Source organism: Panthera onca, chromosome C1 (genome assembly GCF_046562875.1).
Source record: "Panthera onca isolate mPanOnc1 chromosome C1, mPanOnc1 haplotype 2, whole genome shotgun sequence".
Taxonomy (NCBI): Eukaryota; Metazoa; Chordata; class Mammalia; order Carnivora; family Felidae; genus Panthera; species Panthera onca.
Window position 1 is genome coordinate 83,178,008 of NC_138346.1, and position 14,685 is coordinate 83,192,692.

Below are 14,685 nucleotides of genomic sequence, written 5' to 3' on the forward strand. Positions count from 1 at the left end.
CCTAGTATGTATGTCCTCATGTGCTGGTACTTTAATTTTTACAGGGTTGATTCCCAGAAGTAAATTTGCTGAGTCAAAGGATATGTGCTTTTAAATTTTTAATATATCGTGTCAGATTCCTTTCCAAAAGGCTGGGTCAAACACTTTTCCACTATGATGTCTGGAAGTGCCTGCTTGTCTGCACCCTCATCAGTGCTGGGAGTTGTCACTCTAGTCTCTTACAGAAGAAACCCTGACTATAAGTCTAGGCCTCTGTCTTTTCAATTAAGATGTCTCAAATACAGAGACTTTGGGCAGATTTTTAAGAAATAATTATCTTTAGGAGATTATTCACAATCTAATAGGCTTGGGTGCTGCTTTTGGCCTCAGCCATTGCTTTGTTATATGCATAACATATCAATAAATAATAACCATTACGGTCGAACATTAGAGTTGACAGTGTAGTAACTTATGAACAAATCTCCTCATTAGCAGCACTATTATTTCGTTGTTTGCAGCAATCTAGTAGTCACAGCCAAGTTGAAACAAGAGCCATTATGTATGTAAGACATTTTTAGCTCATTTACTCTGAACTCACTTTGCATACAAGAGCACTTGGCCTGCACCATATGGTGTAATGTCAGAACGAAGTGCTATTGGAAGTAAGGAGGAATAGGACCTCTGTGATGTGAGGGTGCATTGTCATGTACTTGGACTCTTGTGGCTTGAGAACTGAGTTAACAATTGTTTCTGAATAGATTCAGATTTTAATTCCATCTGATTGACCCACATAGTTTCTTGGTGTTGAAATGGAGGGGCTACGGTCCTAATATATTTACTTATGTAGGTCTGTGTTTGTTGATTACTCCCAAGCTAGTATTGTGACATTGTATCACTAGACTTAATTTCCCTTTTTAAAAATTCTTGTCGTTATCTCACAAGCTGAGGTTGGGGAGTTCATTAATTTGAGTGCCGGATTGGGTAGCCTTTAGCTGGCTGGCAACCATTTCCTTTTTTTTCTAGTAATGGCAGGCACTTTGATTTTACTCCGGGGAACCTCCCTCCCCAGAACCTCCCTCCTTCACTCCAAGGATGAGGCTTATATCTAATATATCCTCCCTTGGTGTATGGTTTGTTCAGGGAGGAGCATGTAACCTAGTCCTGGACCATTGTCTGGACAATGACACTCAATTCTGAGACACTAGTTAGGATTAGAGGGAAAAGACAATCCCTCTCTTCAGTGATTGCTAGCTCTGAGCTGAGGTCAGTCTGAACTACAAATCTCTGAGAGGATGGAGTCTACCTGAGAACGAAGCCAACTCAGAGGTCTGCCAAGAGGTGGAAAGAAGTTGAGTCCTGAGGATACATTTGAGCTTCTGGTTCAGGGTTCTCTGGACTGTACCATTTTGTTAGTCAAGAGTTTCCCTCCCTTTCCTTATTTTTAACTTTACCCTTTTTGAGTTAAACAATGCTTTTTCTTGTATCCAGTTTCATCCTAACTGATTTAGGTTTTTAAATTGTTTTGATTTTTCTACCGCATTATTTGTATGATTTTTCAGTGGCTTCACTGTTTCACTGCATAACCAAAGAAATGTGTGTATATATATATATGTGTGTGTGTGTGTGTGTGTGTGTGTGTGTACACACATATTTTTTTTTTTTTTTTTTTTTTTTTTTTGAGAGCAAGTGAGCATGTGTAGGGGAAGAGGGAAAGGGAGAGAGAGGATCTCAAGCAGGCTCCATGCTGGGCGCAGACACAGGGCTTGATTTCACTAGTGTGAGATCTGAGCCGAAATGAAGAATCGGATGCTTAACTGACTAAGCCACCCAGGCGCCCCAGCAAAGATATTTTAAAGTGACTTCTAATGCAAAGTATTAATTAGATTTAAAAAGGAAACATAGATGCTGAGAGATGAGCTTTTCTTTAGCAGTTCAACAAATATAAAAAGTTAGTCTCTCTTATTTTTCTAGTGAGTTTGTTTAGTATGTTTTTAGGTCAGATGTTGGCATCTGAGTTCCCTTCCTCCTTGGTCAAAGTTACCAATTTTATGGGATTTTTAAATGTTTTTAGTTCTTCAGATAATAGCATACAGAAGCTTATTACCCCAGCATGTTAAATATTGCCCCAGGGGCTGAGAATACAGCAAAAGCTACTGTTAGTGCTAACTGAAGCCGGGTTCCTTCTTTGGGGAACCATTTATGTGAATCACAAGTGATTTCTTAGCTTGTATTTTACTGGTTCTTGTTCCAGGCACCTAAGGCAGCTTTAGAAATTAATATTCTCTCCTCTGAGTTGAGATAGATCATATGTTAATTGTCTTAGAAGAGTCAATAACAGTGTCTAATTGTTTTAGAAATAACATGTAAAGGTGGGTAGGGAAACACAGCATATTTTCCCCCAAAACAGAGCTAGGGGAGGGCAAGTCATTCTCTGTTTAAAGCCCAATCTGAAAAATATTTTTCTCAACAAAAGGATCTGCAAAACAAAACAAAGGTTTCTCCAACAGTCTCAGAGTGGCCAAACATAGGGGCAAGACTGGGAGTCCCCTGAAGTAGGGACATGCAGAGAGCACAGTAGGATGGAGGCACACTGAAAGAGGCATCTTTTCTGAGTTGGAACTCTAAAAAGAGGAAATACTGGAGGAAGAAAACATTCTTAGAGATACCATTGCTGTAAACGCCACACTTAAATTATGTCCCATACAAGGTAAAAAGAAAGACTAAAAATTATCTAGAATTAACCATAATGGAACTTGCATGAGGAAATGACACTCCAGAGCATAGGACACGGGCATGACAAGGACAGTGTGGAGCACACAGAATATGATGGACAGTGTAAGGTGAGACCTAGACGGGAACTTTAGAGCAGACACATTTCTCTCATCCCTTCCTGGCTGAGTTTTCACCAATTACTTTTTTTTATTAAAAATTTTTTTAAACGTTTATTTTTTGAGAGACAGAACATGAGTGAGGGAGGGGCAGAGAGAGAGGGAGACACAGAATCTGAAGCAGGCTCTAGACTCTGAGCAGTCAGCACAGAGCCCGATGTGGGGCTCAAACCTACAAACCTTGAGATCATGACCTTAGCTGAAGTTGGACGCTCAACCGACTGAGCCACCCAAGTGCCCCAGAGTCTTCACCAATTGTTACTGAGTGGAGTTGATGAAGAAAAAGTATTTGTAGAGTGAGTACTAGTGGCCATATACTATTGGTAGTCCAAGGTCAGATGAATTTTATATTTGCTTTGTATAATTTTTGCTTATGTTAAATGTATATAGAGTACTGCTCATGGTTCTTATTCCATAGAAAGAAATCTATCATTGTAGGTAATCATCTGTAGTTTCCATGAAGTCTTCAGCCTGGTACACCTCTCCTGAGTGATGCCCAGTGTGCGTGAAAAAGAGGAGTGCATCCTTGGTGAAATCATGCTCTTGTTGGGGTGAATTCCATATTTCGCTATCTGGGCCATCTTCCCATGTAGTGTATTCAAGGAGGTTTGAGGCTTCCAGTCATACTTTTTCTCTCCAAAGCCACAGACCTAGGCATATACCATGCCAAACCTGTGGATATTCTTTTTAATAGCTTAACCTATTGGTGCAAAGAAGTCTCCGCAGTGGTATCTCTGCATCTCACCTATTCATCTGGCTCTGTTCTTTTTTCTTTTCCTTCGATATTTTTTTGTGTGTGTGTGGTAAAAGACACAGAACATAAAATTTACCATGTTAGCCAATTTTAAGTGTTCAGTTCAAAGATATTTAATATTTTTATAGCGTTGTGCAATCATCACCACTATCTGTAAGTAGCTCTTTTTATCTTGTAAAACTGAAACTGCATACCCATTAAACAATAACTCCCCATTTCTCCCTGCCTCCAGCTCCTGGCAACTACCATTCTTTCTGTTTCTATGAGTTTTTTGTTTGGCTCTTCTCTTGATAACATTTTAGCTGGTCAGGGAAACTAGGAGGTGAGGGAAGGTGGTCAAAATAAGGAACTGTAGGAGATACAACGAGGAAGGATGGGACCTGTACTTTGTTAAGCATCCAACAGAGTTAATTATAGGATCTTGCACAAGTTCCTTGACCACACTGTCCTCAATTTCCTCATTTGTAAACAGGGATAATAACAATACTTTACCACATAAGATTTTTATGATGAAGAAAGTATTTTCCATGTAAAATATACAGAGCAGTACCTAGCATATACTAAGTAAGCACTAAATAAATTTTAGTGATAGTGATGATGATGATGCTCTCTCATTAGGGTAATTAACATTAGTCGAATTAGCCAAGTCAAACAGAATATGAAGTTATAGCTGACACAACCCTACCACGTTCTGTGGAAATAGAAATTCAGTTGTGAAGATGGTTTGGTTGTTCAAATGGCCTATATGCTATTTCATGTTTATGCCAGCTCATTCACATTGTGTAGACTTGCAACGTTATTTTTTGTTGAAAGCAACTTATGATAATGTGAAGGATACAAATAAATCAACATTTCTCTTGTGGGAGGAAACCCATATGTCTACCATTTAGGTCAACGATCATGTTAGTGACTACACCATTACGTGAAAAGTATTGGCTATTACCAGAGAAAGTATCCAAGGAGCTATGATAAAACTGCTGTTAGAGAAATTGGCATTTTCTTTGCATATGGCATCACTGCTTACAACTTGGGCTTTGAATAGCTCAAGAGATGATATGGCTTGAGATTGAAAGGCCAAACTGAGCCTGTACTTATGCTCCACTTGTGCTTTGCAGACAGTGGCTGCAGCATTTTTTAATTCCACTCCTACCTTGATGCTGTTGCTTGTTTCCATGACACTAGTTCTGGGAATGGCACCAGGCACATTCAGCATCTGCAAGTGATGGATTAGATAGTAATTGATGTGTGTTACGAAACTCACATCTGGGCCTTCCACCAACTGAGAGTCAGTTTGATTTGATCTGGCAAAAGGAGTTTCAAAGCATTTGGTTTTTAAATTATAGTGATTTATAGAAAAGTGCCCCTTAAGATGACTATCAGCTGGTGGCAGGTTGAGTTCCCAGAAAAAGTGTGCATTCTTTGTCCTGATTTCTCCAAATGGCAAACCCACTAGGGCACTCCTCTTCAACATGGCCTCCTGGGGCTATCTCTTCCTTTTGTTGAATCTGCTGCCTACAGATCGGATTGCTGATGTTAAGATTGTAGCACACTGTGCTGTGTTTATTTTGTTTCCTGGATAATACTTGGATTACCAAAACTGTGGGAAAAAAGTACTCTGATGATAAAGATGGACTTTAAAAAATCTTCATAAATTTATGTGAACAGTTTTTATTTCAATTCAAAGTAGTGTTTGCCCTACAAAAAGTATCATGCCTTAAATTCTGTTTTCCTACATTTCTCTCATTCTGTCATGTTATCTCCCAAATATACAACCTATAAGAATTGAATATCTTTCTTCTCTCTCAACCCCCCCTTCCCTAGCAAAACCTGCAGAAATCTACTATCAGCCATTTATTCATGTTTTTGAATTTCACCTTAGGATGATTAAGTTTCTGTCCATATTTAACCTTTTCTGGGTATTTGTACTTTAGGCTTTTTATTTGTGGTTTGGAAATGAAAGTTTCTTCTCCTCTGTTAAAGGAATTTCAAGCATCACTGAGCAGCAAGAGAACCTTTCTGGAACTGGGTAATACAGGTTTTTGATATTCTAGATCTTATAAGACAGGTGCTGGAGGTAAACATGATTTAATCACACTGGAGGCATCTGAAAGAGAATTATCAGGAATCACCTTCTACTCAGCTATGGCTGCTGGAAGCTTGTACTGGATGAGGAATGGTCATTAGGTATAGGTCTTCTATATAGACTCCCAGAGAAGTGCTTCTCAAACTTTAATGTGCATATGAATCACCTGGTACCTTTTTCAAATATTGAATTTAGTAGATTTGGCATGAGATCTGAGATTCTACATATCTGGATTCATCTCATGTGATGCTAATGTGGTTGGTCCCTAGACCACACCATTAGAGTAGCAAGGGTGTGGAGGGTTCTACTTTTGCAAATCTTCTTCATTGTCTCTTCTTGACCTTATTCTCCTTTTCCTGAGATTGAGTTTGTATAGGAATACATTATGGCATCTTTAATATTATTGTTACTAGTAATTGTAACATTCCATAAGATAATTCCTTTAAAATAACCAAAAAGCAAATGGCAAATTATTCATTCAAAAATATTTATTAGGCACTCACCTAATACCTAGTGTGCTAGGTATTTTTCTAAATACTGAGCATATAGGAGTGAACAAGACAAAACCCTATCCTCATGGAGCTTTCATAAACAACTATCAACTAATAAATATACAAAAGCATGCCAGATGGAGGTAGTGCTATACAGAAAAATAAGTCAGAATGATTGGATAGAGAGTGAGGGGGTAAGAGTGGGGAAGATGTAGGTCTATGGTAGGGTTATTTCCCTTCTCTTCAAACTAGAATGAGGGTTAAACTATGAAATTAATTATTTAAAAACCTTGTATTTAATTCAAACACTGGAAACCCAAAGAAAGATTTACTGAATGAAAACAGTAAGTTGTATTTCCTCACTGCCAAAAATTTTGAGTTGCAAATGCAATGTACATCAAATTACATGATTCTCCCTAGGAGTAAACCATTCACCACCTGATATGTGGACTCTTTCAGGCTACTAAGGCACCACTTTATATTTCCCATCAGCACTTCTAAGTACTCTAGAACATTAATGACTTCTGAAAAACAAATTAACAAATCTTTTTTAAAAAGGCTTAATATCAAGAACCTACATAGAATAGAACCACATGAATGTAGTCAACTGATCTTTGACAAAGGAAGAGTGGAACAAATATAGTCTTCTTCTTCTTCTTCTTCTTCTTCTTCTTCTTCTTCTTCTAGAATTTCTTTCTTTCTTATTTTTTTTAAATAATTTATTGTCAAGTTAGCTAACATACAGTGTATACAGTGTAGTCTTGGCTTTGGGAGTAGATTCCCATGATTCATCACTTACATACAACACCCAGTGCTCATCCCAATAAGTGCCCTCCCCAATGCCCACCACCCATCTTCCCTGTTCCCCAAACCCCCCACCCCATCAACCCTCAGTTTGTTCTCTGTATTTAAGAGTGAGCAAAGATAGTCTTCTAACAAATAGTAATGGAACAACTGGACATCCACATGACATCCACATGCAAAAAAATAAATTGACACACAGACCTTACACTACTTCACAAAAATTAACTCAATATGGTTCATAGATCTAAATATAAGATGAAAAATTGCAAAAATCCTAGAAGTAACATAGGAGACAACCTAGATGAGACTGAGTATGGTGATGACTTTATATATAATACCAAAGGTATGATCCATGAAATATATAATTGAAAGCTGTATTTCATTAAAATGGAAACATTATGTTCTGTAAAAGGCAATATGAAGAGGATGGGAAGACAATCCACAGAATGGGAGAAAATAGTACAAAAGATACATCTGATAAAGGACTGTTATCCAAAATATATAAACTCAAAAATAAGAAACCAAAAACCTGATTAGAAATTGGGCCAAAGAGGGTTGCCTGGGTTCCTCAGCTGGTTAGGCATCTGACTTCGGCTCAGGTCATGATCTCACAGTTCATGAGTTCGAGCCCATGTCAAGTTCTGTGCTGACAGCTCAGAGCCTGGAACTTCCTTCGGATTCTGTGTCTCCCTTTCTCTCTGCACCTTTCCCGCTCATGCTCTGTCTCTCTCTTGCTCTCTCAAAAATAAATAAAAATTAGAAATAAATTGGGCCAAAGATCTAAAAGACACTTCACCAAAGGAGATATACAGGTGGTAAATAAAAATATCAAAAGATGCTTCACATCATATGCAAATTAAAACAGTGTGATACCAGTATGTACTTATCAAAATGGTCAAAACCAGATCACTGACAATACCAAATGCTGGTGAGGATATAGAACAAAAGGAACTCTCATTCATTACTGATGGGATTGCAAAATGGTACAGTTACTTTGGAGGGCAGTGTGGGGGTTTCTTACAAAATGAAACATATTCTTGCCATTGAATCCAACCATCATGCTCCTTGTTATTTACCCAAAGGAGTTGAAAACATGTCTTCACAAAAACGTGTACATCAATGTCTATAGTAGTTGTATCCATAATTTCCAAACTTGGAAGCAACCAAGATGTCCTTCAGTAGGTGAATGGATAAACAGCTATTTCACATCCAGACAATGGAATATTATTCAGTGCTAAAAAGAAATGGAACTATTAAACCATGAAAAGACACAGGAATCTTACATGCATATTACTAAGTAAAAAAAAACAATCTGAAAAGGCTACATACTATATGATTCCAACCGTGTGACATTCTGGAAAAGGCAAAACCATAGAGACAGTAAGATCAGTGGTTGACTGGTGTGGGGAAAGGGGGAGAGGGATGAATAGGCAGACCACAGAGGATTTTTAGGGGGATGAAAGTACTCTGAATGATACTCTGATGATGGGCACTTGTTGTTATACATTTGTCCAAACCCATAGAATGTACAACACGAAGAGTGAACCTTAAGATGAACTCTGGACTCTGAGTGAGTGTGATGTGTGTGTGTGTGTGTGTGTGTGTGTGTGTGTAGGTCCCTCAGTGTAACAAATGCACCACTCTGGTGGGGGGTATTGGTAAGGGGGGAGGCTATGTAAGTGTGGGGACAGGGGTTACACAGGAAATCTCTGTACCTCTTCTCAGTTTTGCTGGGAACCCAGAACAGCTCTAGAAAAAAAAAAAAAAAGACCCTATTTCATCCCTTTCCTCACTTCACTGATCAGAGGCTCTGATATTCTGATATGCTGCCTTCAGTATTTCTAACAAGCCCAACCTCCTGGCTTTATAGATGAGGATCCTGAGGTGGAAAGGGTGGGAGCTTAATGGCCCGAACTCCACTGGAGATCTGTAGGAGCTGGGACCCGGAATGTCTCTCTAAATTGGCAGCTTCCTTGTCTCCTCCTGCACTGTTGCCTCAGGCAAGGCGTGCTTCAATGGATAGAATTGCATAGAGTTTTAAACACAATGCTTAAAACCTTTCAGGGAAAAGATCAAACAAGTATGCTAATTCAGCCCCCTCCTCCTTTTTTTCTCTCCAAAACTCTGATCAAATAGTGTGGATTCCTAGCCTGTCTGTACAGGGTCTACGCCAGAGCATCTGTACTTGGTTGGAGCAGAGTTCAGGAAATATCAACAACAACAATAAATCGGCATCTTTGAAGTCAATATCTTTTTTGAAAACTAGAATTGATGATGGCGTGATATGGCCAGTATGTCTGGTCAAAACACAAGTGTTCCCTCAGAGAAAAGCAGCTGGAACTATAAAACGCACTTTTGAAAAAGAAAAAAAAAACAAAGAATGAAGTAACTTCTGAGCAAGTTTTCCACGGCAAGAATACTTAATTTGTGGCATCACTCTAAAAATTAGCAAATTAAGAACGCTTGTTTACATTTAAAAACCAGAACTGATGATACTGACATTAAATAAGCACTTTGGGCGCAGGTTGTTGAATGGGTGGGTTGCTGGAGCGCTGGCAATCCCAGTGTGAGCTTTCCGCCCTTGGGCTGTCCAATTACACTGGCAAACAAGATAGGTAAGAAGCAAGCAAAAGCCATCTGGGCAATATGTCTTCTTAATTTAAGGTTGGTTTTTGTTTGTTTTGTAATTCTAACCTCTAGTTTTACCTTTATTTGATCCTTCAGCTAGGGAACGTGAATTGGTTTGGGTTTGTCCTTGTTTGAAATCTATGTACATACAACAAAGAAAATTAATGTAGAAAGAGTATTTCCTGTTACTGAAGGTTTCTTTTCTCTCTCTCCCTTTCTCTCTCTTTCTCTCTTTCTTTCTTTCTTCCTTTCTTTCCTTCTTTCAATAGCAAATCTCTCTTGTAATTATTCACTGATCATTTCAGAAGCATCGTGTGAATTATACCAATGGTAATTCCTTTAGAAAGATAAAATTTTTAGGTTTTTGCCAATTGAAGTATTCAGTGTAAAAACAGATTTCTCCAAATGTAGCAAATTGTTGGTTCATTTACTAACCATGTTTGTTTCATGTATTTGCATTTGCCAGACAAACACTGAGAATATATATTTTAATTTTATTGCAAAACTACCATTTCAAGGCATACCGTGAAATTATAATTTATGTTCCTGAGATTTTTGTAGTTTTAGAATGATCATTTCAATTTAGCCCTGGGTACCTTATACCATTATGCTAGGAACACTTCCAGTTTAAACATATATAATTTATTTTTAACAGATTTTGCTTGGAGTACACAAATGAAATGTAACAGTCATTACAGAGATTGTCTTGGTTCATTTACTAAACATGAATCCATGTTCTCTATTTCCCTTGTTCTGTGCATGACTCCCTGGCTGGGCTTCTATTCTCTGCTTTGATGCAAATTGCAGGTTGAAGGGGACTCTGAGCATGAAGTCCCTTTTAGGTGACATTCTTGGCAAATGGGATGTGTGTGTCACTCAGATATTCTGTATTTTTAGGTAGTTCTTTCTGAAAAATCCAATTTATAAATGGATCCTTCCTCCGTTCCTAGCCACCTTACACATAGAATCCCTCTTTACTTCAAAACCCCCAAACAACCGCCTTGATCTTGAGACTTTCTTTTTGGAAGATGATGACTCCATTTTTTTGAAGTTATTTTACCTTTATTTTGAAAAACGTATTCAAACTCAACTTCTAATGAGAGTCCTCCTTTTCTCTCAAGCAGCACAGATCAAGCAAAGGTGGAGATTCTGTGTGCCATGGCTCCATGGGTTTTTCAGCAGGAATTATGCACAGCATTGACTACATACAAATTTAAATAATGTAAAAACATTTTGTGATAGCCTTTGTATTGAACCTATGCCCAGCAGGTTTTGGCCTCCCAATATTTACACTGAGTTTGAATTACCTTTGCACACCAAATCTTTGTGGCTTTCTATGTATTGTCAAGCTTAGTGCAGCTGGTGTATAAAATATTTCCTTTTTTTAGAGAATGTTAGAAGAACGTTTGAGGAAGGTCTCCCAGTGTAAAGCTGTTTGTTGTGTGGACAGATTTTATGCTATTTGAAACTGGAATTAGGTAAAGCAGTTATCGGGAGTGTAACTGAGTTTTTGGATTCAGCAAAAGGCGGGGCTCACAAATTAGGTTTTCATCAGAAGGGAATAAAAGTCTCCAGGGGATTAAGGTAGCAGAGTAAGCTTTGCAGATTTGTATGCACCATGTACTGAGCTTTCAGAAGATGCCATAAGGAGTTGTAGAACTTCCCTGACAGAAGCTGAAAAATAAAGATGAATTCTGTGAGCGTTATGGGTTGTTAGGTGATTTTGCTTCAGGCTATCAAATAAAAATGGCACGTGTCATTAGCCTTATGGAGAGGCAGCTTTAAATATCTTTTTTCAAAATTATATTCTCTTGTGATTTACTCTGCGGTCCTTTTATTTGTCTCATATTTCTGAAAGAGGTCTGTGACGGGGTGGGGTGGGGGGGGGGGGGAGCCAAGGGATCATCTCTCTTATAATCTGACATGTTGAATTTTGTATAATCCACACATTTTTTTTCTTTGATATTGGATACTGTCCAAGTGCCGAATTAATTCTGCTGTTTAAAAAAACAAATCAAAACAAAAGTCTCCTTAAGAGAGCAAAACCCTTAAAATATGGCTGTGTGTCTTTGCAAAGCAGAAGCCTGTGTCATATTTGAATAACTACAAATATTTAGCACAAGATGAGATGCTCTGGCCTCTTCATGGATGACATTTTGATGGTGCTTTCAGTTTTCGTTCATGCACATAGCCTCTGTTATCTTGGATATTCCATCTACAGAGAGAAAGATGAAGCGTATCTTCACAGGGAGGCACATGTGTAATAAGAAGGTGGAAGTGACTTCAGTGCATAAAGGTCTGCCAAGCACTGGCCCGCAGGCTCTCATTACATAGAGGTTGGAGGAGAGCAATAAAAAGATCAAATTCAGCAGAGATAAACGGCACGCATCATCTTAACTGATCGATAACCAGCTTCTGAGAGTAACCAATGTCAGCTGATCTGAGTCGGTCTTTCCTAGACCCACCAAGGAGTGAAGATCACATCCCTTTTGAGCTGGGGGAACTTTAAAGCCAGAAATACCTAAAGGGATACAGGCGTGTTGTGATGATTTCTCTATAACATTTTGAAGGTTTGTTTTACTGATGGAAATAGAATAATTTCACCAATGCAAGCAGTGTGAATTAAAAAAAAAAAGATAAATTATGCCATTATTGTCACATTTTTCACAGCCGCCCTAGTAAACACTGACGTCTTAAGAGAAGTTTATATAGAGAGGAACATTATTTTTGATACAATACTAACTTGTGGGTTACTAAAGAGAGTACTGGAGAACAGTTTGAGCATGTTCTGACTAGAACAAAGTCTTAGAGGTGGCTTCCAGTCAAGCATAGCTACATATTTCATTTAGACATTTCTAGAATGAAAACGAGAAAGAAGTTTTAAAAGGCCTTAAACCCTATCTCCCCACCCGTTCCTTCAAGTATAAATTTAGATAAGTGTAATGTACAGAAAATAAGCATCCAAATAGACTCATTTGATTATATGGCTTTTCTGTCTAGGAATTATGGATACAGGATGCTTTATTTGATCTTGGGTTATAATATTACTGAAAGTTTTTGCTAAGGTTAATAAAAAGGAAATTCAATAGATATATTAAAATGTCTGAAACAGGCTCGTGAGTTAGGACACTGAGCTCACTGCACTTAAAGCTTGGAAGTCAGAATTCTGACGCCACTCAGCAGTGAGTGTGTGTGTGTGTGTGTGTGTGTGTGTGTGTGTGTGTGTGTGTTTGTGTGTGTGAAATGGGAAGTTGCTCCAGGAAATCTCTTTTGCTCAATATTTTAGAGCATGTTGCTTCAGAGAAGCACCTTTTAATTGGCATTTAAACTCTTCTATTATTACAAGTTGGTGTGAGAATGACGATTTTCATTTCTGGAGACTGTTTACTACCATTCTCATCAATATTTAAACATTGGGAAGCAAGGAAGGCCTATTAGGTTATTTCAAGGATTGTTTCAAAATCTGTGATAATTTGAATCAAAATTTCCTCTGAGAAAACTTGGAAAACCTGTCTGGCTAGAAAGCTTTTCTTCTTCCCCATCCCTTCCTAAAGTTCTTCTGAATTGTGAGCCCAGGGCAAGTTTAATTATAATTAGTTAATGTTAGTTAATTAGGTAATGTTCATGTAGTGCTTTGAAGATGAAAAGTGTTTTAGAAATGCTAAGTGCTATCATTATTAATATCAGCAAAGGGGAAAAAGTCAGCATGATGAACACTTTTGGAAGCTGCAGAATTTGAACATGAAATGCTTGGTGCCACCATCTCATCTGTTCCTGGCGGAACGTGAAGCAGCCTTTTGTCTTAATTGTTTCGGTGTCCAGAGCTCCTATCCTTCCTCTTTCCCTGTCCAAATATGTATACTTGAAAACATACTCACACGTAAGTCTGTTGACGCACATAACTCAGCTTTCAATGTGAAGTTCGGCTCATGTGTACTTCTGAACTCCAAGATGTTCCATAGGTTCCAACTCCTAAATATTTTCTTTAATCTCTCTTATTCCATATTTCAAAAGAAAACAGTAGGGAATTCACAAGAACAAAAAGGACCACCGTTCTTTGGATTATGTAATTCACTGAAGGAAATGAACCTGCCAAGTAAAAAGTAGCATCTCCAAGTTTCAGACATAGGGAACCCTCTTGGTTGTAACTGAGATGCAAACTTTGGAGGCATGTGGCTCCTAAGTTTTAGAAATTCGAGGCTGTCCCATGCATCTTGCAGAACCGAAAGCATTTGTGGGTCATGTCAAATCTGGATGGGGCTTCACACGACTTGCTATTAGCCACGCTGATAGCTGCTATATGGTCAATATAAGTTCTGATGTATTGGTGGAGGAAAGCAGGCCCCGGCCTGAGCTAAGCCCAGGTAAGGATGGAGGTGGCTATTTGGACAGTAGCGCTAATTGGAGACAGTGCCTTTCTCCGATCTGTCCTCCAAACAGAAATCACATTTCTTGTAGATTTAATTTTGATGAGGAGTATAATAAATAATACAGTAAGGCTTGGGATCTTGGAATGAAATAAGTCAGTATATGGCGATCAAGACTCACAAGGGCTGGAAGAAGCTTCAGGGCCAACGTTGCCACCTCACGGTGGGCTTCTACAAACAAGTGTAGATGTCTGAGTGATCCAAGTTCACAGAAAGTCATATGGGAAACTCTCGCTGCATGATTCCTCACTTCTTTCTTTAGTACATTGATTCCTTGCTTGCTTTCCTTAATATAAATTGTTTAGGTGGCAGTAATATCGGGAAAATGGCATAGATGCATCTTGGACTTGAGTTAAATTATTCCCAAGCGTCCAAATTGGTTTCTTACTGTTTGGTGGAGTAATTTGTGCATCTCACTAAAGGGCTAATGAACACTTCACTTTGGCACTTGGAAATAGACACATTCAGATCATGTTAATCAAACATAATTAACTTTCAAGGAAGGAGGCTGGAAGAGTGGGCCAAAACAAATATGCTGAAATAGAACAGAGATGAATGCAAAGTCTTGCAGTTAAAAAAAAAAAAAAATCAACTGCACATACATAGAACAACTATGTGGTTTATTAAAACA

General features: G+C 38.3%; 1 long non-coding RNA gene across 3 annotated transcripts in view; it reads left to right on the forward strand.

Annotated features, from left to right (window-relative positions):
- Window positions 1-9,784, forward strand: part of LOC132673643 (uncharacterized) — a 78,990-nt gene extending 69,206 nt beyond the window's left edge. For 2 of the 3 annotated variants that reach the window (XR_009608143.1, XR_009608145.2), the window contains exons 6-7: window positions 8,523-8,569; window positions 9,136-9,784. This is a non-coding gene — a long non-coding RNA (uncharacterized LOC132673643). The remainder of the gene's footprint in view (window positions 1-8,522; window positions 8,570-9,135) is intronic. The other variant, XR_009608144.1, reaches the window with a different exon arrangement.
- The last annotated feature ends 4,901 nt before the right edge of the window (window positions 9,785-14,685 follow it).